This window comes from Rattus norvegicus, chromosome 20 (assembly GCF_021556685.1).
Source record: "Rattus norvegicus strain SHRSP/BbbUtx chromosome 20, alternate assembly SHRSP_T2T, whole genome shotgun sequence".
Lineage (NCBI taxonomy): Eukaryota > Metazoa > Chordata > Mammalia > Rodentia > Muridae > Rattus > Rattus norvegicus.
In genome coordinates, this window is record NC_141553.1 from 19,031,716 (window position 1) to 19,057,412 (window position 25,697).

The 25,697-nt window shown below is 46.4% G+C and overlaps 1 long non-coding RNA gene across 3 annotated transcripts in view; it reads right to left on the minus strand.

The window, feature by feature from the left end:
- Nucleotides 1–757: 757 nt before the first annotated feature.
- Nucleotides 758–25,697, minus strand: part of LOC120098867 (uncharacterized) — a 48,546-nt gene continuing 23,606 nt past the window's right edge. For 2 of the 3 annotated variants that reach the window (XR_015645755.1, XR_015645757.1), the window contains exons 3-4: nt 11,401–11,616; nt 758–4,899 (exon numbers count right to left, since the gene is read on the minus strand). This is a non-coding gene — a long non-coding RNA (uncharacterized LOC120098867). Of the gene's footprint in view, nt 4,900–11,400; nt 11,617–12,327; nt 12,386–25,697 lie in introns of those variants that run through there. The other variant, XR_015645756.1, reaches the window with a different exon arrangement.

Sequence of the window (25,697 nt, forward strand, 5' to 3'; positions counted from 1 at the left end):
GGTCCCTGAATACCTTCATCTAAATTCTTTCTGCTGGATCATTGGAATTCAGGGATAAAAGTACAGGATTATATCATAGGGGATACCACGGTTTTAGGGACAGGGTTTTGTGGTTCTGTTTTGTTTAAGGAAGGAAGTGTAAGTTTCTGTTCTGGAAATGTCCTTTTAGGAATGGCACTATGGTTTAAATATGAAGTGCTCCCCCCATAGGCTGTGGTATAGACACTGCTATTGTGGTTCTGCTGAAATGAAACGGATCATGGTAACCCTTACCCCACCATTGGGTTGCCCTACTGGTGGGTTTGTACCAAATGGGATATTAAGGGATGGCCTCTGCCAGGAGATACCTAGGGATGTGGTTCTGAAGCGTGGGTCCTGTCCTTGGTATCTCCTCTCCCCTCTTCTCCTTCCACATCCTCCTCTTTCTTCCCTCCCCTTTCCATACCCAGAATTCCCTTTCCTTTTTTCTCCATCCCTGTCTTATTTTCTCTGACAGTGTCTTCTGAAAGGATGTTTCAACCTTGCCTTGAGCCCAGATGCAAGCAAGCTGGTTGACCATGGGCCAAAACAGTAAATTAATTAAAGATTTCCTCTCTAAGTTGCTCTTCTCAGTTCTTTGGAGAGAGTGATAAAAATCAACCAACATAGATTTATGAAGTACTAGAAAACGACCGTTCTTTTCCTCAACCCAGTTACCAGTGTAGCCTAAGTGTAGATGATGGGGAAGAAATTGTTATAATAATTTTTACAACTACTTAAACAATAATATCGGACTTTTATTTGCTCCTTGTAATACTTGTATTATTTATCTTTCAAAATATGCAAGGGACCTTTGTATACACGAGCTCGCAAAACACAAATAATAGTGAAATGAAATACTGTTATCCCCAGTTTGACCCAAACCAGAACAAAACCAGAAAGCTTATTTAAGCTGAGTACATCTGCAAGATCCAGTGACTACCACTGTCTCTCTGCCCCGGAGCCTGGGCATTCATTGTGCCCCAATCACATGAGGACCAAGAGGAGACAAAGTTCCACGTCCAGGGTACATCTGCCATCCTTCCTCTTATTTTGAGTTAAAGTCATGCTCACATAAAGATGCCTTTTGTTCTAAAAGAGTCACGTTGCTGTTGTCATCGTGAGCCGTGCCTTTCACAGTGGGCCCGTCTCCTCTCTCCCACTGGTTGCTTCTAGCGCTGACCCAGGGCCTGCCTCCTGTCTGTCATGTGATGTGGGCCTTTGTTTCTATAGCTGTCAGCTGCCTCTCCCCCTATTCAACCTTTCTGAGTCACTAAGTTCGTGAAAGCAGTCACATGGCTGCTGGCTCAGTTGAGGAGAATCAGGCAGAAGAAAGCAAGCAATGGATCTCCAGGCTGTACTGGTAAAAGGCTTGATAAAGCTAAGGGGTCAGCAAATAGCGTGCCGCTCCGATCCGTCTCGCGCGCCACCATAAGAACACAGCATGCTTCACTTTGGGTTAAACCAAGACTCACCCCTGGTTTTCTAAGGATGGGCACAACTGAGAAAAACACTTTGGGATTTCCAGTTTTAGCCACACAGTTGATGACAACGGTCCGCAAACATCAAATAGAAAGTCCTGGAAATAAACCGTAAGTTTTAAATTGCACGCCATCTGATGAAATCTCGTGCCGTCCTTCTCTGTTCTTTATGGGACATAAACCATCCCCCTGCCAGAGTATCCACCCTGTATACACCACCCATCCATTCATCAGTTACCAGCTGCCCCTGTTATCTGATTGAGCATTGTGGTATGGCAGTGCTTGTGTTCGATTAATCCTTATTTCAATTATTAATGGTCTACAAAGCTCAATCGAAAACCATCCGAGAAATCCCTGATCGGTTCTCTGTTCTTACAGATGTGTCTTTTGGATGTGTCAGACAAGCTAAATGATACGTTATGTGGCTGTCGCTAAAATAAAATTGCTGATGCCCTTCCCTCCCACTCCCTCATGCTTATAACAAAAAACTAAGGCTCAATTCCACCAAAGTTCCTTCTGGGAAAGCAATGAGTTAGCCGGACTTCCTGAGGTGACAGGCTACTTCCTGGAGTGGGTGTTCCCTTCCAAAAGGTCTTACAGAAAAGTCTTTATGCAGCACGGATCATGGCTTTCCCCATAGGATGATGGCTTTCCACATAGCTATATAGATGGTCCGCCTTCCTCTAGGCTTCCCCCATCTCACATACTCTAATCTCGGTCTGAAGCCACAAGGCTGTGCGCAGAAGGGAGGAATTACACACAGCAGGTGGTAGAGAGTGCCTGGAACTATTGGAGGATTCAAACAGACAACAACCCCAGCGGGGTGGTCTTTACAAGCGGGTACAGCGGAACTCCCAAAGATGGCGGTGGTTTGGCTCAGCTGATAACCATGCCCAACAGTGCTCCTGTATTGACTGCCTTTACAACACTTAGCATGCTCTTTCCACAGTCCTACGAAACCCTCTATAAAGGGTTCCCTAAAAGGCCTTCCTACTTGTACGTAGCTTGGCCTTCGTGTGGGTCCTGTACAACTGGAACCAGGGGCTGTCCCAAAAAGCTGTTGCTTGTATGTGGGATATGTCGTTCTAGCTGAGCTGTCTTGTCTGGCCTCAGTGGGAGAGAAAGGGCCTAGCCTCAAAAAGACTTGATTGAGAGGGTAGTGGGGAATACCTGGGGGATCCCCACTGTCTTAAATAAGGGGGAGGAGGATGGGGAAGGATTGTGGAAGGGATGTAAAGTGAGGATGTAAAGTGAGTAAGTAAAACAATATAACTGAATTTTTAAAATATTTTACATTTCCTTAAGTAGTGTGTGCGTGGGCTGGAGAGACAGCTCAGTGGTTAAGAGCACTGACTGCTCTTCCAGAGGTCCTGAGTTCAATTCCCAGCAACCACATGGTGGCTCACAACCATCTGCAATGGAATCTGATGCCCTCTTCTGGTGTGTCTGAAGACAGCTACAGTGTACTCATATATGATTAATAAATCTTAAAAAAAAAAGTAGTGTGGGCGTGTGTGTGTGTGTGTGTGTGTGTGTGTGTGTGTCGTCATGCACATACTGTGTACCACATTGCAAATGTAGGGATCACAGGACAACTTCCCATATACCACGTGGTTCCACGCGGACAACACAAATTATCCGTTTGATGGCAATGCCTCTAGCCACTGAGCCACCTCGATTCCACTGTAAAAATTATTTCTCATTCCTATTTTATAGCTAAGGAGGGAAATGCAGAGATACACCTGGGCTCACGGCAGAGCCGGTGCAGAATGGCTCATTTCAGCCTCAGAGATCTTCGGGAATTGGGGGGAGGTGGTTAAAAAGTCCTGTTGATATGAGTTAGAAACAAGACTGTGTTTAATTTGGTTGCTAAGGCCCCGGAATAGTTAGAGACTGACCTTGGGCCGGGTTTCTAGATTCAGCCTGTTCCTTTCCAAAATGATTGCCTTATGATTTTGAACCATTATTTCTACCATGGGTTCATTTGAAAATCTAATGGAAAGTGGTCTTCAAGTATAATGGGGGCACGCACATACACATACACAGGCACACATATACATGCACATGAACATACATTTATGCACATAGGCACAAACATGGATACACACGATACACTCATACACACACATACATGTACACGGATACACAGACACACATAGCCATGCACATGGACAGACACACACAGACACACATATACTTGCACATGAACACATATACGTTTATGCTCATAGACACAAACATGGATACACATGATACACTCATACACACACATACATGTATATGGATACACAGACACACATAGCCATGCACATGGACAGGCACACATATACATGTACATGAACACACATGCATTTATGCACATAGGCACAAACATGGATGCACATGATACACTTGTGCACCCACATGTACATGCACATGGACACATATACGCACACACAGCAATGCATAGGGTTAACAGGCTTCTTAAGCTCACCCAAGGTTAAGAACCCACAATTCCACAGCCTCGGTTTCCTTGGGCTCCAGAATTCTAACATGCCTACGGTGCAAAATGCAATTCTGTATTTTTGACGACGTTTAGAGAAACTATTTTTTTCCTCCTGCTTCAGCAGCAAAATCAGAGTAATGCAATTCAGAATTAAACCAGCAAGTGGATTTACTGCCAAAAAAAGATCACTGGAGAGCAACCCGTAAGCTAAGCACGCAGGATGAGCGCCCCTCAGAAGCAAATCTTCCTAAGCTTGAAGCCCCCAGTCCTATCACACCCAGCATACAGTTGTTATTAGCAGAAAAAAGAATGCAATGTGACCCAGCCTTTCAGAAAATATTCATTTGGGATATATGGAAAGTAGATGTATGCTTCTGTAGGATGAGAAAGAAGTACATAGGTAAAGATTAAGAGTGCTAGCTGGGCTAGGTAGTAGTGGCTCTAGCCTTTAATCCCAGCCCTCAACAGGCAGAGGCAGCTGGATCTCTGTGAGTTCAAGGCCAGCCTGGTTCACAGAGTGAGTTCCGGGGACATGGGAGGCTACACAGAAAAACAAACAAATGATGTCTTGAAAAACAAACAAACAATGGAAGGGAAGAAAAAGAGCATTTGCAAAACCTCCAGGGGACCCAAGCTATGAAGCCAAGGGGTGAGAATTACGACACACACTTTCTGAAAAACTAATTTCAGCTTCTCAGAGAGAACTGATCCGTGCCCACACAGTGACATGGTACGTAGAGAAAGAAGAACGGCCAGGGACTTCAGAAAGCCCTCAGCTGGACGAAGTGGTGTCAGGGGGCAGCACACATGGGATTATGATTGTTGGAGTTCAGTAGACAGCCTCTTCCAAAGACCCACAGCAGATTCCAGGAAGCTGACCGTGCTCTCGAATCCTCAGTTGCATTCTACTGGAGTCTAAAAAGATATAGAAATGGCACAAATGCTCGTCAGACCCAGTCTGTGGAGTGGGATTGATATAAGAATACTTAGATTATTAATATTAATAGAAAGCCAGAGGCACAGAGAGCAAAAAGGGTTGCTCCAATACTATGCTTTAGTCTGACTCCATCATTGTGGGGGGAAAAAAAACCCTACACATTAATATTCCTTGGGGGGCTGTCTATTGAGCAAAAAATTAGTGGTTATTTCCCTCTGATAAGGTTTTAAGAGTTTATTTTAACTTTAATTGTATGTGTATCAGAGAGAGAGCAAGAGAGAGGGAAGAGGGGGAGAGGGAGAGAAGGAAAAAGGGGAGTGGGAGAGAGAGTAGGAGAGAGGGAAAGAGAGAGAGAGAGAGAGAGAGAGAGAGAGAGAGAGAGAGAGAGAGCGCCTGTGTGTGTCTAGCTGCCCTTAAAGCTCGTAGGTTCTCATTTCCTGAAGCTGCAGCCCCTGACATGAGTGTTGGAAACTGGACTCAAATCTTCTCTATGAGACACTTTTTCTTTTTTTCGGAGCTGGGGACCGAACCCAGGGCCTTGCGCTTGCTAGGCAAGCGCTCTACCACTTAGCTAAATCCCCAACCCCAACACTTTTTAAAAAAAATAATTCTGTGGTTTAAATTTTTTCCCCAACAAGTCTATTATTCTCATAAGTCAGAATAAAAAGTAATAAAGTTTTTCATTATCTGGCTACGAATTCTTATTTTGTGAAAACTTGCTTTGCTCGGGGTTTCTGCTCTTGTTTCTGTCACGTTTTAAAAGTCCAGCTTGCCTAACTGTAGCATGTGTCTCTGTGCCTGTCTCCAGGCATTGCGGCTTGAATGCCCACGCTCTCGCCTGGTGACCTCCAACATCTCTGAGCAGCTGAAATCAAGGGAAAGAAACAGCCCTGTTGGGTCATGACACTCAAACTCACAGAGGGAAAGGAGAGTAGATACTCCTGCTTGGTGAACAGGACGTACCCGTATGGTTTCTTCATCATTGTGAGATTATTAAGACTAATTTGCATAAGGTAGGCTGAAAGGTGATTATTTATATAAGACATAGTCTCTGCTCTGAAAGGGCACAGGTTCCAGATGTCACACAGCACAGGAACAGGACACACCCTTAATTAACATTAGTGCATTCTTCAATTGTGCTTCTACCTCAGACACTCGCACATGTGCACGTGTGCGCGCACACACCACACACACATGCACACGATGCGAGAGCCTGTTAAAGAGGGTGAATTAAAGAGCAGAAATGAAGAATCAGGGCTGCCTGTGCTTGTGAAATAAGAAGTGTTAAATGAAAGATTTAAATCTGTCAAAACACGCCAGACACCACCATGGTAATTATTAAAGCAACAGCCACTTTAAAACACCAGAAGTTAAGATTCCCAAGTGGCTTCCAGCTAGGCATGCCCTTGTCCAAAGTCCGTGTGCTGGCTTACTACATTAACGAAGGTCTCACCAGGCTTTGAACCCGTGTCTACCACTGCTGTTTTTAATCTGCTGACCTTTTCCCAAATGACTAACTGGTGACATCTCAGGCCCTCAGAATTATTATTTCCACTGACTGACCTTCCTTAACATGAATCAGAAGCGATGAAAGCCTTTTATTTATTTTTTTTTTCTTTTGCTAATTATAGATTCTGGAATGGTTGCAAACTTCATCCGAGGACTGGAGAGATGGCTGAGGAGGTAAAGGGCTTGCTATGCCAAGGGCCTGGGTTCAGAGTCACAGCACTCAGGTAAAGACCGGGAGTGGTGGCATACACATGGGACCCCAGCCCTGTAGTGTGAAGCCGGGATGATTGTGGAGGCAGTCTAGTCAAAATGGCAAGCTCCAAGCTCACTAAGGGACCCTGTCTCAAAAATAAAGTGACGGAGGACACAGGAAGTTGGGCTCTGGCACGCATAGCCAAGAGCATCTGCACACGCGCCTTCATTTGAGGGAAGGCCAGTCAGTGTTACATCTGCAACCTAGACTGTAAGTGGGGCAGCACCTGCAACGCTGCTTCTAGGCCCCTAGCTTTACAGCGGGTTTTTCACAAACCAATCTACTCTCGAACGCAGGGCCTGCTGCTCCATTTCATCTGGAAAGGATGAAGCTCAGCGGAGGTCTCCAAATGTTTCCAAGACAACACACACACACGCGCGCACGCACGCACGCACACACGCACGCACGCACGCAAAACTGTGGTGGTTTGAATGCTTGACCCAGGGAGTGGCACTATTAGGAAGTGTGGCACTATTAGAAGGTGTGGCCTTGTTGGAGGAGGTGTGGCCTTTCTGGAGGATGTTTGTCACTGTGGGCGTGGCCTTTAAGACCCTCATCCTAGCTCCCTGGAAGTCAGTCTTCTCCTAGCTGCCTTCAGAATAAGAGGCAAAAACTCGAAGCTCCTCTACCCTCTCTGAACCTGTAAGCCAGCCCCAATTAAATGTTGTCTTTTAGAAGAGTTGCTATGGTCGGGGTTGGGGATTTAGCTCCGTGGTAGAGTGCTTGCCTAGCAAGCACAAGGCCCTGGGTTCGGTCCCCAGCTCCGAAAAAAAGAAAAGAAAAAAAAAAAGAGTTGCTGTGGTCATGGTGTCTGTTCACAGCAGTAAAACCCAAACTGAGACACATACATACATACATACATACATACATACATACATACATACATATACACACACACACACACACGGGGGGGGAGGTTTCTAGGAAAATTTGACATGTAGAATTATTTATCATCAACATACAAAAATGATTTGTGGTTCAGAAGAATTGCTTCTGGAATGTACAAACATCCCCAGGGAATCAGGTGGCAGCCATAGAATGACACCACACAAGTATTGCCTCATTCACAGTTATTCTGCCGCTAAAGACGAAGCAAAAATTAATCCACTGTATTTTGTGCCTGGATGTTACACCCAAAATACCCTTTAATATAATAATAGCCCTGTGCCCTAGGCCAAAGAACAGGAGATAAAAGAAGGTCATTAACTCAAGTCCTAAACGATAATGGAATTTTCTTCTTAATAAGATTTTCTGATTACCCAAGGCTCAGGCAGAATCAACTTTGGCGAGAAATCAACTTTCTGATATGTCTCAGTCATTTGGAAGGGAACATGACAGAGAAGGAGTTAACACTGCCTCAAAGTTCTACGGTTAGCATTACATACACTAATGTGTGTGTGTGCACATTTGTATGTGACTGCGTGTGCATGCGTGTGCGTGCATGTGCATGGCATGAACTATTTTTAGACTATTTTTAGATCCTTCCTAAAAGGATCCAGGCTCTGTTTAGGATTGGAAATGGCTACTTAATAAATAAATCTGCCTGCCTGGGTTTTGCCAGCTTTTCCTATCTGTTACGATTAGTGGATCCAGGTTGTTGGGTTTTTGGGTTTTTTTTTTTTTTCCCAGACAGCTTTTCAGAATTCTAGATGTTTATTCTTATTCTATATCTTTGTCTGGGGTTTGTGGGAGGCATTTGTGTGCCCTGAATAAGAAACGCCATCTGGGGCTTGGTTCTTCAGTTCTGTTCAGAAAGAACATCTCTGGCATTTAAATCTCTAACTGCTGAGTCGTTCTCTGGCTGCTGTCGATAAAATCTAACAGGAATGAGGGCTGTGTTTTTCCCATGGGTGCTTCAGAGGCTGAGATTTCACAGTTGCCCCACAGCCGCTTGAACATCCTCTAATCAGATTAGCATGCTTCCCCTCTTCCTGATAGGCTGGCAAATAGGCTCTGAAACAAATGACCCTGGTTCTGCCTCCTGCCCACGATTACATGCACTGGCTTGTAAATTTCCAGCCAGTACACTTGAAGTCACTTCCTCAAGTTTCAGAAAAGCTGTTGTTTTCTATTAGTCTAAATGCCTCGAGACCAGGGCAGGAGCAGGCCTGGTGCCACTTGGTTTTCTGGGTATTTTACACAGACCTGGAAGGTTTTAAATGCATTTCCATCTCCAAACTTCCAGGGGAGGCTGCACCTATGATCGAATCGTGATCAAGGTCCCACTGCCCTAACTCACCGTCACACATGTGAGCTACATGCATCTTCTGATAGCCTGCCAGAGAGCGAAACCCATCCTTCCCTGTCTTATCGAGTCAAGATCACCAACAATAGAATCTGCCATTCAAGGCCTTTCATTTGAAGAAGGTTTTTGGTTCTTCCCCCCCCCCCCCCCGGAGCTGGGGACCGAACCCAGGGCCTTGCGCTTCCTAGGTAAGCGCTCTACCACTGAGCTAAATCCCCAGCCCCTTGAAGAAGGTTTTAAACACCAAAAAGTGAATGCTGAGGGATGAGATGCCGTCACCCCATCCTTACAACAACAAAAAATATTCTGAACCCACAAAAAAATCAACGACATTTCTTAGACCAGGGGGGAACTGAAGTCCTACACTGAAATTTGAAAAGACTGGGGACAGAAGACACAGCCCAGGGTGGCTCAGCGGGCAGACGCCACCTGGGCTATCAGTTCAGGTTTCTGGATGAAGTTCTCCAGGCTGTATGCACACTGCTCTGAGAATAGGGGATGGGGAGTGTGGGGGGTTGGTTTTGATCTCAGAGATGCCCTGTCAAGTCAGGGAACAACCACGTACGAAACGCATTCATTAGGTAATGGATACCAAGAAAATCGCACTAACAATACACACCGTGGAAAGACGGAAAGCAATCACTTTGAAATATATTCAGTATGCTTTCCACAGCAAAAGCCAACACGTCAGTGACAGGGACTCCACCAGACCCTAGCTTAGCTTGAGTGGAAGAGACACCGCCAGACTCCAGTCCGTTTTGAGTTTGTGTCTCGTGTAAGGGCCAATGAGAACAAACTAGCCAGGGGGTTCATAGCCCACGGGTAGAGGGGGCTGCTGAAAAACGGAGATAACCTAAGGGTGCAGATGCCCCCATCCCCACTCCGTTCAGCCTCGAAGTTTTTTAAACCTACTTTAAGTACAAGTCACAGACTGGAAACAGTGACCGATGACCCGTGAAGCAGAAAAATCAAACAGCGCCTCAGCCCTGTGACCAGAGTTAATGTCACATTGACGACTCCTGGTGACTGTGGGTATTTTGATGAGCTACGATGAAACGGTGCCTCCTGAGCTTCCTTTCCATAAACTAGACTGATCACAAGCAAGTGTCAGAGAGGGGACAACAGACCATTCCACAGAATGCTTGACCTCTCAAGTGTCTGTTGTGTCTTAGATAAGAGAAGCCATGGGCTGGAGGGATGGCTCAGTGGTTGGGAGCGCCGGCTGCTCTTCCAGAAGTCCTGAGTTCAGGTCCCGGCAACCACATGGTGGCTCACAACCATCTGTGATGAGATCCGATGCCCTCTTCTGGTGTGTGTGGGGACAGTGACAGTGTACTCATATAATAATAAATAAATAAATCTTTAAAAAAAAAAAAAGAGAGAAGCCAGGTATGTGTTTGGTGGAGGCACAGTATGGTTTGGGGAAATGGGGTGCCTCTGTGGGCCCATGCTGAGGCATCCCTTACCCCTGAGGGACCAGTCACACGATGATATAGTACAGAATAGAGTTTATTTAGGACATGGGGAGGGGAGTCGGGGGAGGGAGTAGTAGAGACAGAGAAAGGCAGAGAGAGAGAGAGAGAGAGAGAGAGAGAAGAAGGAGGAGGAGGAGGAGGAAGAAGAAGAGGAGGAAGAGGGAGGGAGGGAAGGAGGGAGGGAGGGAGAGAAGAGTAGAGGCCAGCCATGAGCATGTGAGACGGAGGGGAGAGGAGAACAGGGAGAGAGAGGGGGAAAAGGAGCAAGGGCAGGAGCCCAAGAGAGAGGAGGGGGCAAGAAGCCCCTTTTTATAGTGATTCAGGCATACCTGGCTGTTGCCAGGTAACTGTGGGGCGGAGCCTAGACTAAATACCAACAGTCTAGGTCCCCAGAACAAATGGAAAATCTGAAAACATTGTCACAGCCAAAGGAAGGAAGACCCAGTGGCAGCAGGTATCGTGGGGTACTGGGATTTAAAAAAAAAAAAGACTGTTGGTAGCTAGACACGCCTGCAATAGTAGGTTAAAGACTGGTTTAAAAGGAAATTCTTATCTCCTGTAAAACAAAATGGTAACACATTGATAGCAGGGAGGGGGTGGTACACACCTGTAATCCCAGCAAGAGGATGCCGAGGCAGGAGGATGTCAGGTTTGAGGGGCACCTTTGTTGCACTGCAAGACCCTGTCTCAAATTTGAGGGTGGTGCATAAAGAAAACATTAGGTTAAAAAAAAAAGACTAAGATCTACAAATAAACTTGGGTTTAGTTAATAAACAGCAGTTCCAAAGCAAGCTGTCAATCAAGTAAAACAGGAGGAGCTATCACAACTTTCCTGTGACCTGAAAGCCGGTTCAAATCCTCCTCTTATTGTAAAACGAAAGCTCACTGAGAACTGGAAAACCAACACAGTAGCAAGCAAGATGAAAAATACAGCTTAATCTTCCAAAGTATTTCCATTTAAAGTACAGAAACAAATGCCGCCGTGCATTAAACTAACCCGAAAGGTTCTGTTGAGTTGTGCCTTTCAAACGTTGCCGTGTTTGCTCCAAATTCAACTGGAAGTGGCCTGGATCGGTTTAGCCCTGTGCCTCGCCCTGGCTGTGAGTTTAACACAGATCCGTGTGTGACGTCACGGGGTCCTGTCAGATGGGGCAAGTGGCAAGCAGAAAGCTCAACAGTTGGGCCAGATCCCAAACTGGAGGTCAGAGCTGAGCTATGGGGACACAAAAGAGGAAGAGGGAGGAGGAATTAGAAGGGTCTTCTGGCTGAGGTGGCTGTCACCTGAGACCAAAGGCTTCCCGGAAACTCCAAGCCCTTACAGGTGAGAAGGAAACTCTGCAGCCATGCTCGCTAGCACCGCGGGCTGTGTGGGCGAGGCCCTGACTTCCCTGGAAGGACTGTATTAGTGCTACAGCTACCATCTAAAGGAACTACAGACCCCACCACCCTGCTGTTTCAGGCATCACGTGCGCGCGCACCCCCATGGGGCCAGCCAAAGAGTTCTTAGCCACTCCTCCTCTGCACTGGGTTTGAAAGCTTCTGGTCTCCAGCAACAGGCTTGGCATCTAAGCTACGAGGTTGAGGCAGAGGATCACCGTGTGAGCTGGATCGTGAGTTCAAGACCACCAAAGGAACTTACTTGTCTCAAAATTTAAAAAACCAAAAAAACGTAAAAATGGAGCCGGAGATAGAGCTCCGCGGCAGAACGCTTGCTCGGTGATAGCAAGGTGTGCTGTTCAGTCCCCAGCAGGAAATAAATCCAAACACACACAATCCTGAAAGAAAATCTACTCGTTCAAAAGTTTGGGCCAAGCGTCTACTAGTTTGTCCCACAGAACAATCGTGGATGCAGTTGACAAGAAGGTACTAGTCTGCGCTGGAATATGCTACAAAGGTCTTAGGGGACAACGGAAAAGTTTATTACCGTCCTGGGCCAGGGTGGAGCAGGCAGCCATTCTGGAATCAGGCTCCCGTTGCCCGGTGGCGCCACCTAGCGTTAGGGCCTTAAAACCACTCGCTTTTGGAGCCAGGTTGGAAGGCAGGGAAAGTGTCCCTACCTGCTTCACATCTGCTCAAAAACACCAGCCAAGTCTACAGGGCTGGGAAGCACTGGTCTACACCACAGATCCAGAAGGTTCCCTCAGTGGAGGGCTAGCCACCTCAGCCACCCTGGGAGATGAAGACACGTAATGACAATCGGACTCATTCTCAGACCCTCGAAAACGCAAAGCACAGCGCAGAAAAGAATTCACTTCTATATTTCACCCTCGCTGAACGGAAGTTACCGGAGCTGAAAAGAACCTGGAGAAAAAGCGTAAAAACTTTGCACTAGAATCTTCCAAATGGCTGCCTGGGACAAAAGGCCAAGGGCCAGCATTTGCCCTTCAGCCACAGAGCAGAGTGCAGAACTAGTCTGTACTGAAATACATAGATTAAACATGGTCTTGCAGGTGACAATGTGACTCCGCCCCAATCTCCAGACGCGTTCCAGCAAAGTCCAGGTTCTGTTCATTCTCGTTGTACCAACAAAAGCAGACATCAACTACTTTAAAAAAAAATTTCAAGATGATCTGGTCTTTAGCTCTTTAGTTTTATTCCTTGCAGTCCCTGGGAAGCTGGAAGCTGACACAGTATCTGCTTAGGAGTCCCAAGACCTTGTTTCTAATGATTGTGGATATTTGCTGCCCCCCGGGGGGGTGGTCCAGCAAAGAGCCAGAAAAGGATGTTTAGAGTGGTGGTCGTTCCATCCGTTCTGATCATGGTGCTTGTCTGAGACAGCCAGAACACCCTCCTTCCACAGTAAGGGAGCATCCAGTTGTTGCCATAGAATCCCATAGAATCTCAGCAGGAAAGTTTACTGTGTATGATGCTCTCTCCGGTCTGCTATGGAGACGGCCGCTCCTGTTCACCTCTTCCAATTTCTTCCTTGATCCAGCAATGGCTTTGGCAAAAACGAGGCTGCCAGACCCATTTTTCTCTTACCCTCATCCGTTCCTGGTCAAGGGAACAGGAGATAGAGTGGGCTCCCGAGAGCTTGGTATCCCGGCACGCATGTTCTGGCCCCTTAGCTTTCTTTGTGCTTGTTAATTTGGGGGCTGCTGCTGCATTATGCTAAGATACACAGAAGACGAACCAGCAAGATGCCTCAGTGGTTACTGGTGCTTGCTGCCAAGCATGATGATCTGAGTTCAATTCCCAAGTCCCACATCGGGGAAGTAGAGAACTGACTCCCAAAAGTAGTTGTCTTCTCAGTCCCTCGTGTGCATGGCATGACACGAAGATTACACAAGAGTATACACACACACACACACACACACACACACACACACACACACACACACACACTAAAATATAACTTTTAAATATTGTAGGGAAAAATAGATACAAGATCCTAGGTCCACAGATCCTCCACTTTCAGATGAATGAATTCAAGGTCTTACTCCCCTCCCCCAAATGGTTACCACTCTCTTCCTCAATGACTGAATCAAGACCTGGAGTGTCCTGGAGAAGTAGTTAAAAGCTTGGATAGGGAAAGGCCCACGTGAGTCCTTAGTTTGCTCAGGGATTTGGTAGAGTTGAGTAGAAAGATCTTTTTTCTGCCTCAAACAGAAGGCAAGAGCCACCCTGTGAGGATCGATGGCCATTTTGTGCTCACGAAGCAAACACACTTGAAGACCTCTGGGAAAGGGGCGTGAGCACGGTGGTGACTTTAAGAGAGCTGGTCCATTGACTCCCCACAGAGAGGGGACAGAAAAGCACCCCATCCTCAGGGATAACCCAGTGCCTGCCAGATGTCCCCACATAATAGACATCTCGATAATAAGAACCAATATCATTAATTCGCATTATCATTAATATATATTTCAATATATTTAAATAACCTCCACGTAATGCACACCGATTATTATCTTCCCTTTCAAGGTCACACTTTTCTGTCATTGTCAGGAGAACACCACATTGGCATGTCTGATGCTGGAGTTATCAGATCAGCGAAGCATTGCTGGACTTGACCCAAGTACTTCAAAACCTGCTATTTTTGAAACCGCGAGCTTATGGCTAATTACTAATTATTTCAAGCAGGCTTATTATACATTTCTAGCCTCGAGAAGCCTCCCTTGCATCCTTCTGAATAGAGGTCTCTCATTAGCAGTGTTAAATTTGCTAAACCCCCCCTCCAGCCCTCACTCCCCCGACTCTGCTGCTACCAGAACCTGTCTCTCTGTCTCTGTCTCTGTCTCTGTCTCTCTGGCTAGGTTCTGTCTTTTGTGTCTATGTGAGCTCTGGAGGAAACATGCACTGGGGAAACAGAAGGACACCACGGTTTACCTAACCCACCCATTCCTAAATGTGCCGTCTAACGGTGGTCACTACAGCCCCCAATTGCCCATCTACACCCAGCTGTGTAATATGATTTATTCTTTTATGCCCTCCCCTTAAAAGACCCAGTGCCCTTCAGTGTCAGTTGCTCCTTGAATTTTTTGGGACAGGAGACATTAGAAAGAGCCCGCAGAGGCTGAGGTAGAAGAGCAGGGCAGGACCAGGGTCAGAAGAGTAGGTTCCTGGAGACAAACGAGTACGAATAGAGAAGATGGTTGGTGACCGTTGAGACAGGAGAAACTGAGCTGGACCAGAGATTGTGGACACCACAGCTAAAAAGGAAAAACAAAGTTATATACTTGTGTCATTCCGATTCCTTTCTTTACTGGTGACAGCTGGCAATTTAACCTCCACCTATGGACACTAGTCAAAATACCCAGCAGCTGCTAAAGGTTCTATTCTCGGGTCCACTTAGAATCTTTTTCTTCCAGGATCCTTCCATGATAAAGATGACAGATTTCGACCCTTATAACCAATTGTCCCGGGGCCAATTACAGTTTCAGCCCCTGTCTCTCTTCGGACAAGTTTCCATGCTGACTCCACTTTCTGGTATGGATTGAGCCAGCCTTAGTGCAGTGGTTCTCAACCCATGAATTCGAAACCCCTCTCGGGGCCAAATGATGTTTTGACAAGGGTTGCCTTGTGACCATCAGAAAACACAGACATTTACATTAGGACCCATAACGGTACCAAAAAAAAAATCACAGTTCTGAAGTAGCAATGAAAATGGTTTTATGGGAGAGGGGTCACCACAGCATGAGGAACAGCATTTAAGGGTTCAAGGCATTAGAAAAGTTGAGAACCACTGTCTTAATGAAACAGGAATTGTAGCAGGAATGGTGGGGCCACCTCTGTGTAAATGCCAGGGGATCACCCAGCCACAAGGGCATCTCCTGCAGGAGGACCTAGTTGAGGACTGCCTGAGAGACCAGGGTGCAGACAATGCCAGCCAATCAGGAACTGCTGTTTGGAGAAGATGCTTTCTAGGGACCAGTGGGGTACAGGGAGAGAGTTTTGGGGGAGCTCACAATGTTCAGATGAGCTTGATGTGACATTTCTCACCTGCTCCTGGAGTCTGTGTCGTTGACCCTGTGCCACCTCACCTCCAACCCCCAAGGGCAGGTAGGGTTAGGCTTCGAGTAGTCCTGGGCACAGGCAATAAGAAATCACCTGCAAGCCTCCTTAGGTCAACTGTCACCAAAGCCCTAGGCTACTATTTCCAATGTTTAGGGAGCTCAGACCAGATTCCCTACAAGCATTCCCTGCCAACTGCTTGTTCCTTATGATCCAGCCATATGCCTTGCCCCACCCCCTTTCTACAACACACCTTGGCACTGGGAGCTGGAGGGCTTGTACTCCCATAGCAAGCATCTGACCATGTGACCACAGCTCACAGTTAGATTTCCTTTACGGGTTTATAATTAGCAGATGCCTGGCAAGATCCATGGTCCAGTAGGAAAGACGTGCCTTGGCCACTGTGTAAAGGGACAGGGCATCCGGGAGGGGAAGTCATGGCAGCATGGGGGGCTGGTGGCCATAGCAGTGGTAGAGTAAGTCTCCTTGCTCACAGCTCACAGGACCAGGAAGCAGATAGAGAAGACAAGAATTAGGACCGGGCTATCAGTATTGGACGCACACCTCAAGTCTTTCTTCTTCCGGCTAAATCTCACCTCTCGTGAGTTCTGCCATCTCGACAGCGAACAGCAACACCAACTAGCAATGTTCAAACACATGAGCCCGTGGGGTGTATATTAGATCCAAATTCTAATGCTCCCTCCATTTTGAACCGGCCTGTGGCTTATTGGGCTATTTGATGACAATGATTGAGTCCTCTTGGGGATAATTGTGAGCGGTGAGATTCAGGAGGCGTCTTCATGGGGGACTCACCTTCCTTTGCAGGCTTACTTCACCCTCCCCTCACATCTACCGCCCTGATAAGATGGACTTACGTGTGCGTGCGTGCGTGCGTGCGTGCGTGCGTGCGTGGGCTAAAGCACAGTACTCGCTTTAAAATACAGCTTTGCCAAGTGCTTACTTTACCAGTTCCATTGCAGCGCAGCTGTCGCCTACTGGAAAGTTGCACAGGCGAAACTCTGAAATGGGTCTGTTACAAGAGCAACAAAGAAACTAGAACAATAAGGAAACAATAACTGTCCAGCCCAGAGTTTATTAGAAAGTAGGTTAGTGTACGCACCACCTAAACATTATTAACTCATTTTATCTTCATAGCACATCCAAACGACTGTTTTCCTTCATAATCACCCATTCGCCAAGTGCGGAAAGGAAGACACGAAAGAGCTCAGTCCGACGACGTCACAGAGCCAGCAGGTGATGAGTCTGCCTTCCGGTCCCCGCCCCGCCTCCAACCCCCACCCCCACCCCCTGCTAGATTTGCCGCACTGAGCATAAGGCAGCTCATTCATTTCTCTGCAATTTTGTCTCGTCATGCAAGTCAGCCAAGAGCTTTTCGACACTCATCTCCCTCAGCCTCTTTGAAACGTTCTTCTAAGTTTCTTCTCCCATTGAGACTTGGTTGGCTTTCCATTAATGTAATTTGCTAAATCATTAATATAACGACACATCAAGCAAGCAGGCGTGAGGGCGGGAGCCATGGTAAATTACTGGGGATTTATGTCCAGCTTCATCATTCTTGATGCCCCGGTATCAGCTTTCAGATCGTTAGAGTCTGCTTATTCCTCTAATCTCTGGGAGCAGAAAGGAAATCATTCATCACCTTAGGAACAGCCAGACACGCCGCATAAATCTGAATCTAGTGCTCTGGCAAGCTTATCAGGAAAGGGATTCAGTTTTAATGGTGCGCGTTTCCTCCTTGGTAAATTTATATCAACACTAAATACTCATTATTTCTTGAATTACCTGTTTGATAAATAGACCATAATCTTGCTTTAGGGCCCAGCAGGCTCATCAAATGGAAATGTCATTTTTCTTCTTAAAAAAAAAATCTGTTTTTTTGTGCACGTGTGACAGTGTGTGTGTGAGAGAGAGAAAGAGAGAGAGAGAGAGAGAGAAAGACAGAGACAGAGACAGTGAGAGAGAGAGAGAGAGAGAGAGAGAGAGAGAGAGAGAGAGAGCGCATGCGCACACCGCTCCCATGCATCCGCAGAGTCCAAAGGAAAGCTTGGAATACTACTCCATAGGCACCATCTGCATTTATTTACTTTTCAGACAGATCCTCTCCTGGCACAGAACTCTCCAGTTTGGCTAGCATGGTTGGCCTGAGAGCCACAGGGCTCCCGCCTGTCTCCACTTTTATCCAGCTCTTTTTTACACGGAGTCTGCGGATTCAACTCTGGTCTGTCTTGATTTCAAGGCAAGTGCTCTGCCCACTGAGCAATCCCACCAGCGCCAATCTATTTCTTCTTTGCCCATCTTTCCACTTGTCCTCCAGTCCCAGAGGTCCTTAGGAGGCACAGAGGCTGCTTCTCTGAGGGCAGCTCTCTCTGCGTCCCTTGGGGGTCAACTCTTCAGATCAAGGAGACCTGCATTTATTGGGAGTGAAAAGCCCGCTCAGCAGAAACCATCCGCCTAGACCTTGAGTTCTTACACTCCAAACTGGTCCTGATGTTGGCTCGTTCTCAGGATGAGTGCCGAGTAGCACCTGTGTATGACACAGCTTCATCTCCAGACCGTCTACACCACGCTGGCAGTTGCTGGGCGCTCATTTTGTCCTGAGTCTCTCCATGTTTTTACGGGTCATTACAAAATGTGGCCAAATCGCACTTGGCTGCGTCCACTCACAGGGCGCCTAGGAAATGCAACCTTATCATCTCTCCGGCCACTTTTTAAATGCTTTATTTCTTCTCCTTGATTTATAATTTATTGATAACTCAATTTCAATTAAAATGCTTTTCTCAGACCCAGAAAGATGGCCCAGCAGGACTGAGATCTGACCCCGGGGACCCCATGGCAGCTCACAACCATTCGTAACTCCAGTCCCAGGGGACCTGCCGCCCTCTTCTGGGCTCCTTGGGCACTGCATGCATATGGTGCACAGCATGCACCTACACACATTAAAAAACAAAACAAAACAAAAAGAAAACCTCATGCGTTTCTTGTGCTTAATACCCAACTCTAGATTGTCAAGTACCCTGAGCTGTGGTTTTGTCCAAACAAATCCTTGAAACCAACATGAGGTAAGTGCAAATTAGAAAGGATCCAAAGCTAAAGAGATGCTGTGGCACTTTCCTTAGGTGGTAAGTAGCATGGGTCAGACATATTGAAACCTGATCAGCCGCTTTCTTCCAGGCCCCAGTCTGCTGCCAAATGCTACTGACTGGTGTCTTAGTTAGGGTTTCCATTGCTGTGAACAGACACCATGACCAGGGCAACTCTTACAAAGGAAAGCATTTAATTGGGGCTAGCTTACAGGTTCTGAGCGTCCATTATCATCATGGCAGGAAGCATGGTAGCCTCAAGGCAAACTTGGTGCTGGAGAAGATGCTGAGGGTTCTACATCTTGATCCAAAGGCAATCAGGAAGAGGTTCTCTTTTGCAGGCTGCTAGAAGACTCTTTCCTGCCCTGGGCAGAGCTTGAGCATTAAGAGTCCTCAAAGCCTGCCTACACGGTGACACACTCCTCCAACAAGGCCACACCCACTCCAAGACCACACCCACTCCAACAAGGCCACACCCACTCCAACAAGGCCACACCCACTCCAACAAAGCCACACATTCTAACAAGACCACACCCACACCAAGGCCACACCCACTCCAACAAGGCCACACCTCCTAATAGTGCCAGTTCCCATGGGCCAAACATATTCAAACCACGCCAACTGGGTTTTTTTCTACCCCGTGGAATGATTGTATGGGTGTGGATCTGTCTGATGGGGTTACTGTGGTTCTGTTTTCAGAGAATGAGCAAGTGATGTGAAGTTCGTTCTCTGAACCGATTCCTCTTCGAAACCTTCATCACTCCAAGAGTGATGTGGATGTTGGGGAGGAAAACCGAATCCCCAGCTAACCTCAGAAGACACGGGCTGCGAAAACAAGAATTAATGCATACTGTTAAAACGTCCTCGCTCTTATGAAGAAGACGACTTCTTGTTCCCAGAAGGCAGTTTGAGGAAAATGGTAAGGAAGGCACGGATTGGGATTTCTAAACAGAACCAATACGGGAAAATGCTGGAGCCAGGAGCCCTATAAAACATAGGAGACAGAATATTTAGCAGACTCACAGCCCTAGGCCTTCCCAGCCAGGAAGTAAGCTAGCTGTTAGCTTTCTTGGCTCCCAAATTTTTGTTCTCGCCAGGGAAAGCATTTCCTCTAGATGACCACCAGTATTCTTTCATGTTATTGTATGTCCAGCACATTGTAGGTATTCTATAAACTTTCTACTATGCCAAAGACCCAGGCTGAAGACTACAGGGGGAAGAAATGGGCCGTGGGACCTATTAGCACACAGGGCTGTAACGCGCACATGCACGCATGCGCACTTATGAACTGAGCTGCAGCTAATTCTCTTGATCACAGCAAGCATCCATCATGCACTGCGCACACAGCTGCCCAGCTCTCCTCTTCCTCACTTACAGGGAAGTCAGTAAGGAGCTAATGTTGGTCTGAGAGAGCTTGCATGCCCAAGAGCCCTGAATGTCCAAGCCTAATGCTGCCAGTTATTATTAGACCTCTCTCCCTTTTAACCACCTGGGGACAGTAGAGAGACAAACCTGTTTCACAGTCCTCTTTGCCTGACAAATGGGCCTCCCATTTAATCTGCCCACAGAGGGCAAGCAGCGAAGGGAGAGAAAATTACATCTGTGGGTGTTAGCATGCTCCAGTGCCATCCTGCCTTTTTATCCTTAAGATAAATGTTCTGTTTTGCAACAATACCCACAGGAAGTTACAAAAACAGTAAAAATCCTGTGTACCCTCCAGCCAGCTTCCCCCACACAAGAGGCTAGGGGCTTGGGACAGGGAAACAGAAACTTGTCAGAGAAGAAAGTCAGGATTACTGTTTAACCTCCTGTGCTGCACAGCTGTCTCAAAGATGACCACGGTGTTATCATTCTAGGTGTCTACCAGTGCACGATGCATTTAAAATAATTAATTGAGGGCACTAGGCTAAGGTGGCCCGGTGCCCAACTAAGCAAACCATACTCAGCCCAGTGTAAAGAGTCTTGACCAGTGGGAGACCCATTGGCCTCTGACTGCACCAGAACAATTATGGCTTCTCCCTTTTACCCATCAACGGTTTCCTTTACCTTTGAGCTAAGCTTTAAAAAAATTTTTTTTCTTCCTTTTCCTGATTTGGTGGAAACCCTAACCTGCAACAAGGTCTGGAGCAACAGATTCGCACATTTCTGTCTCATCTTAGAGTTTTTTTTGTTTTTTTGTTTTTGTTTTTTTGTTTTTCTGTTTTTTGTTTTTGTTTTTTTGGTTTTTGTTTTTGGGTTTTTTTTGTTTTGTTTTGTTTTGTTTTGTTTTGTTTTTTTTTTTGATGTGCCAGAAGTTACAGCATCCTTCACGGTTCTGTGTCCCCGCAGGCTCAGAAGGATGGCTCCTCCCATTCTTCATCATAAGCCACAGGCACAGGGAGCTCCAATGGGGATGGATAAAGGGATGGACTTTGCCGGGATTCTGGGCTGCTTAACCTTTCTGTGGTTTGGGGGATTTACAGGGTCCCTATAACTGTATGCACAATAAGTAGTCTTGGGCACTTGATGATTTTACCCTGGCTCAGTTATGTGCATGGGGGATAGGGGGAGCACAAGTTGATGTGTATTGAAATACATGCTTTGTGTAATGCCTTGAAAGTCACTATGTATGAGGAAGAAAGAGGTCTGAGGAAAACATTCATGGGAATGAAGGGTTTTCCTCTGAGGGAAGCTGGGGACATAGGAACTGGAGCAGGGAGTGCAATCTGTCATTGTCCTTTTGAATCATCTTTAGTTTTGTTCCTTTTTTTGCAGTTTGGCAGCTCAAGTTTTGCACCAGAGAATAGAGCATGATTGGATTCCTCTGATGGGCTCTCAGGGTCAAGTAATGTAGAACCAAGGCCCACACAGAGAGTGGGAAGAAAATTAAATGACTGCCATTAAGACATCTTCCTGTTGGGTGATGAGTCATGAGCACCATGCATCTGGCATTTCTTCTTGGCTCTTGGCTGCAAACCGGAAAGGGGGAAGACTCGATGTGTGTCTCTGTCTCCTTAATGGCTTAGATGAGAAAGACCAGAGTCCTTTCGAGTTCAGCAAGAGACAAGGCAAATAAGCCCTCGCCCTCCTCCCATGCCTCTCACTCTGTTGAGCAAATACAAAAGCAAAGAGATGTATAATGTTAGCTATGGCCACACCATGTGAAAACATACATGGGAAAAGGGCCTCTGTTTTGGATAAACAAACAATTGCTGAAAACACAGCAATTCGGTTCCTAGAGGTCAAGTGACCCATTCCTCTAGATCTGTGGTTCTCAACCTGTGGGACACAACCCCTTTTGGAAGTTGTATAAGCAGATGTCCTGCACATCAGAAATTTATTTACATTATGATTCATAATAGTAGCAAAATTACAATTATGAAGTAGCAAAGAAATAATTTTATGGTTGGGGGCATCACCACAACATGAAAAACTGTATTAAAGGGTCTCAGATTCTTGATTTCCTACTCTGAATCTCCAATAATGGCTACTTACCATCCCTCAACTGGCCACTCACAGGTTACCTGTAACGATGACCAGTTTTAGCCAAGGAGGGAAACTTTTCAATCTCCTTCCAAATTCCTTCCTGTAAAGACCATGGGGGGGGGGGTCACCACTTGGCCATGTGGGGCTAAACTCTTCTCAGAAGTCCCCACTCCCAAATGCTGGTGTCTGCCTATAGGGTTAATAACTCTTCAAATAAACTCAAACACCAATCCACTTCAGTGTCCTCCCTTGAACCCAAAACGCTTCATTTAGCTGAAGACAAGATCTGAAGCAGACATAGACAATCAACTTTAATGCCTGAATAGGAAATGATCGGACATATCTATGTTTAGACTCATATGACAGAGAGAGATCATACATTTTTTAAAAGTCAAGTCAACACAGATTTCAATTTTTAAAACAGACATTGCTATCTGTGAGGAAGAAAAGTTTAAAGTAGTCCTGGATGGTAAGTATCCATCAATAAATGAATATTTTAAAAAAATAGGGCAGATCTGAGTTAGATGTGGCTCAATGATAGAGAAATTGCTTAGCAGGCCCAAGGGCCTGTATTCCACCCTCAAGACTGGGATAGGAGTAGGGGTGGGTTTGGGGCTAGGGATGGTGGTGAGGGGTAACACATATACACAGTGATACACAATGAAACAGCTTTCAGCCTTCAAAATGGAAATCTTGTCCGTTGTAACAATACAGATGAGCATGGGAGATATTTTGTTAATAAGCGGAACAGAAAAGGGCAAATGCTTTCCTGTATCACATGCAGAATCTAGGAAGGTTGAACTCCTAAGGGAAAAAAAGACTAGAACAGTAGTTACCAGAATCTGAAGGAGAGCACAAAGAGGAGGGGAGGAAAAGGAGATTTTAGTCAAAGAATATAAAACTCTACTTCTCAATGTTCCCGTTACAAAATAAATATGTGAGCTAACACAGGTGCTAATTAGCTTGATTTAGCAAATCTACATCAAAGACCTGCTTTAAAGCATTAGATACCATACAGCAACTATGCAGGATTTTCTGTCAAGTTAAAAAATAAAGAAAACAATTTTACCTGGCCAACTCATGGAAGAGTGAGTTCTCTAGAACCTGCCCAGCATGCACAAAATCCTGGGTTCAACACAGTATAAACTGGTTAAGGTGCCACATTCTTATAATCACAGTACTGAGGAGAGAGAGGCTACCAAGGGGTCCAAGGTTTTCTCATCCATGCCTACAGAATGAGTCAATGTTAACCTGGGCATCACTCTAAAAAAATTAAATACCTGCAAAGTAATTGGGTTATGGAAGCCTCTATTTTCTCTATTCTAAGGTATGAAAAGCCATGTCTTTGGCCACAAACTCACCCTGTAAGCTGTTTCTGTTGGTTTCCCTGGTACTGTTTGTATTTTGTTTTAATTCTGCTTCCTCAAGAGAGACTGACCCCAGGGTAGATCACATACCCAGGTGATCTTGCTGAACCTTCTCTCCATTCTAACTGGTTAAATAAAGGCTGGAACCTCTAATTGGGTGTAGGGCGGTGGGCTGTGAAAGGTACCCTGATTCCTGATCGAGAGGGGTCAAATCCCCAAGAGACCCTAAAAGGAATGGCAGGTTCATTTCCAATCTCCCAGGATATGAGGGCCTCAGGATATCAGGATATCTGTGCACCCCCCCCCAAAGGACCCCTGTAGGGAGGTTTGAGACAGACCAGTCATATAAGGCAATGGCCCAAGCCCCTCCTCCATAGGTGAGGATGTGACCACAGGTCATGTAGGCTCATGACTGATCAGTCATAGAAACAGGACCACGCTCCGAATATGTAGATGAGGTCTTCCCAAGCTCTCAGGCCAAAGCAATAGGAAGTGCCTGCTGTCAGACACTGACCCATCCAAAAACCTGTATTTAAGAGTCATGTTCGGGGGCTGGGGATTTAGCTCAGTGGTAGAGCGCTTACCTAGGAAGCACAAGGCCCTGGGTTCGGTCCCCAGCTCCGAAAAAAAGAACCAAAAAAAAAAAAAAGAGTCATGTTCAGAATTAAAGGTGTGCAGGAAGCATTCCATTGTCTGAGGGTTTCTGTCATAAGAGCTGTAACACTGCTGCTTGGGGAAGAGATCTGCTCTCCTGATATCACTGCCAGAAGCTCCCCTGCACCCATTGCCAGTCAGTCCCCTCCTGGCTCAGCATGATCCAGGCAACCAAAATGGCAGCAGCGGCAAAAAGGAGCAGCACCAGCAGCAGGAGGCAGCGAAAGGTGTTCCCCCAACCCCTATCTGAGTTCTCTCCCCGCTCACCCAAACTCACGCACCTAGCTGGGCCGGAGATGACTGTGGAAAGTCCTAGGAACCAGAGCCCTACCATCGGGCAGGGTGGGACTGGAGGTCTCGGAGGGGGGAGGAAGGAGAAGGAGAGAGAGAGGGGATGGGGGAGGAAAAGGTGGAAGCCAATATGGAGCAGAACCACGTGGCCAGAAAAAAAAACTGCAAGTAGCAAAGGGTCCCATAGATGAAGAGTAAGGGAGGATATTGATAGATCTGCCCAACCTAGGCAGATAGCTTATAAATATAATAACTGGGTTGTGTGGTTTTTATACGGGCTTACTGGAGTTGGAAATTACTGCAATAAATTGGCGTCCACATGAGGATTAGAACCAACTAACCTGATAAAAGTCCTCTTCCTCCTCTTCCTCCTCCTCCTCCTCCTCCTCCTCCTCCTCCTCCTCCTCCTCCTCCTCCACCACCACCACCACCACTAGCACCCCCACCACTCCATCCCAGAATACATGACTGAGGCTTTGATCTAAGGCTGCAGTAATGTGTGGACTAAAAGCTGACTGGGTCTGAGGGTTCTACAAAGAGCTGCTGAGAAGGTCCCTCCCCAAGCCCAGGCAGACAGTGGCAGAGCAGGGCAGCACCCCAGCCTGAGCTAGGACTTGGGCAGTACCAGTATTGGGTTCCCTGAGTCTAGGAAGGGACAGGAGACACTGGAATGGGACTGCCTGTGAGCTGACCAGGGCATCTACGTTAAATATAGTAACTGAATTATGTATTCTTTATTCGGGCTTACTGGAGTTGGAAATTACTGCAACAAACCATCAAATAACTATAAAACATCTGCCAACTAGAGTGGAAACACTGTGTTCTTACCTTCAGACAAACCCCAGCCTTGATAGCACAAAAGGTAGACATCAATAATTCACAGATCCTGTGGTCATGTTACTCTGATGCTTGGCACCCTCTCTCCTGAAGAATGTGTCTCTCTACTGGAGAATGATTCTGAACAA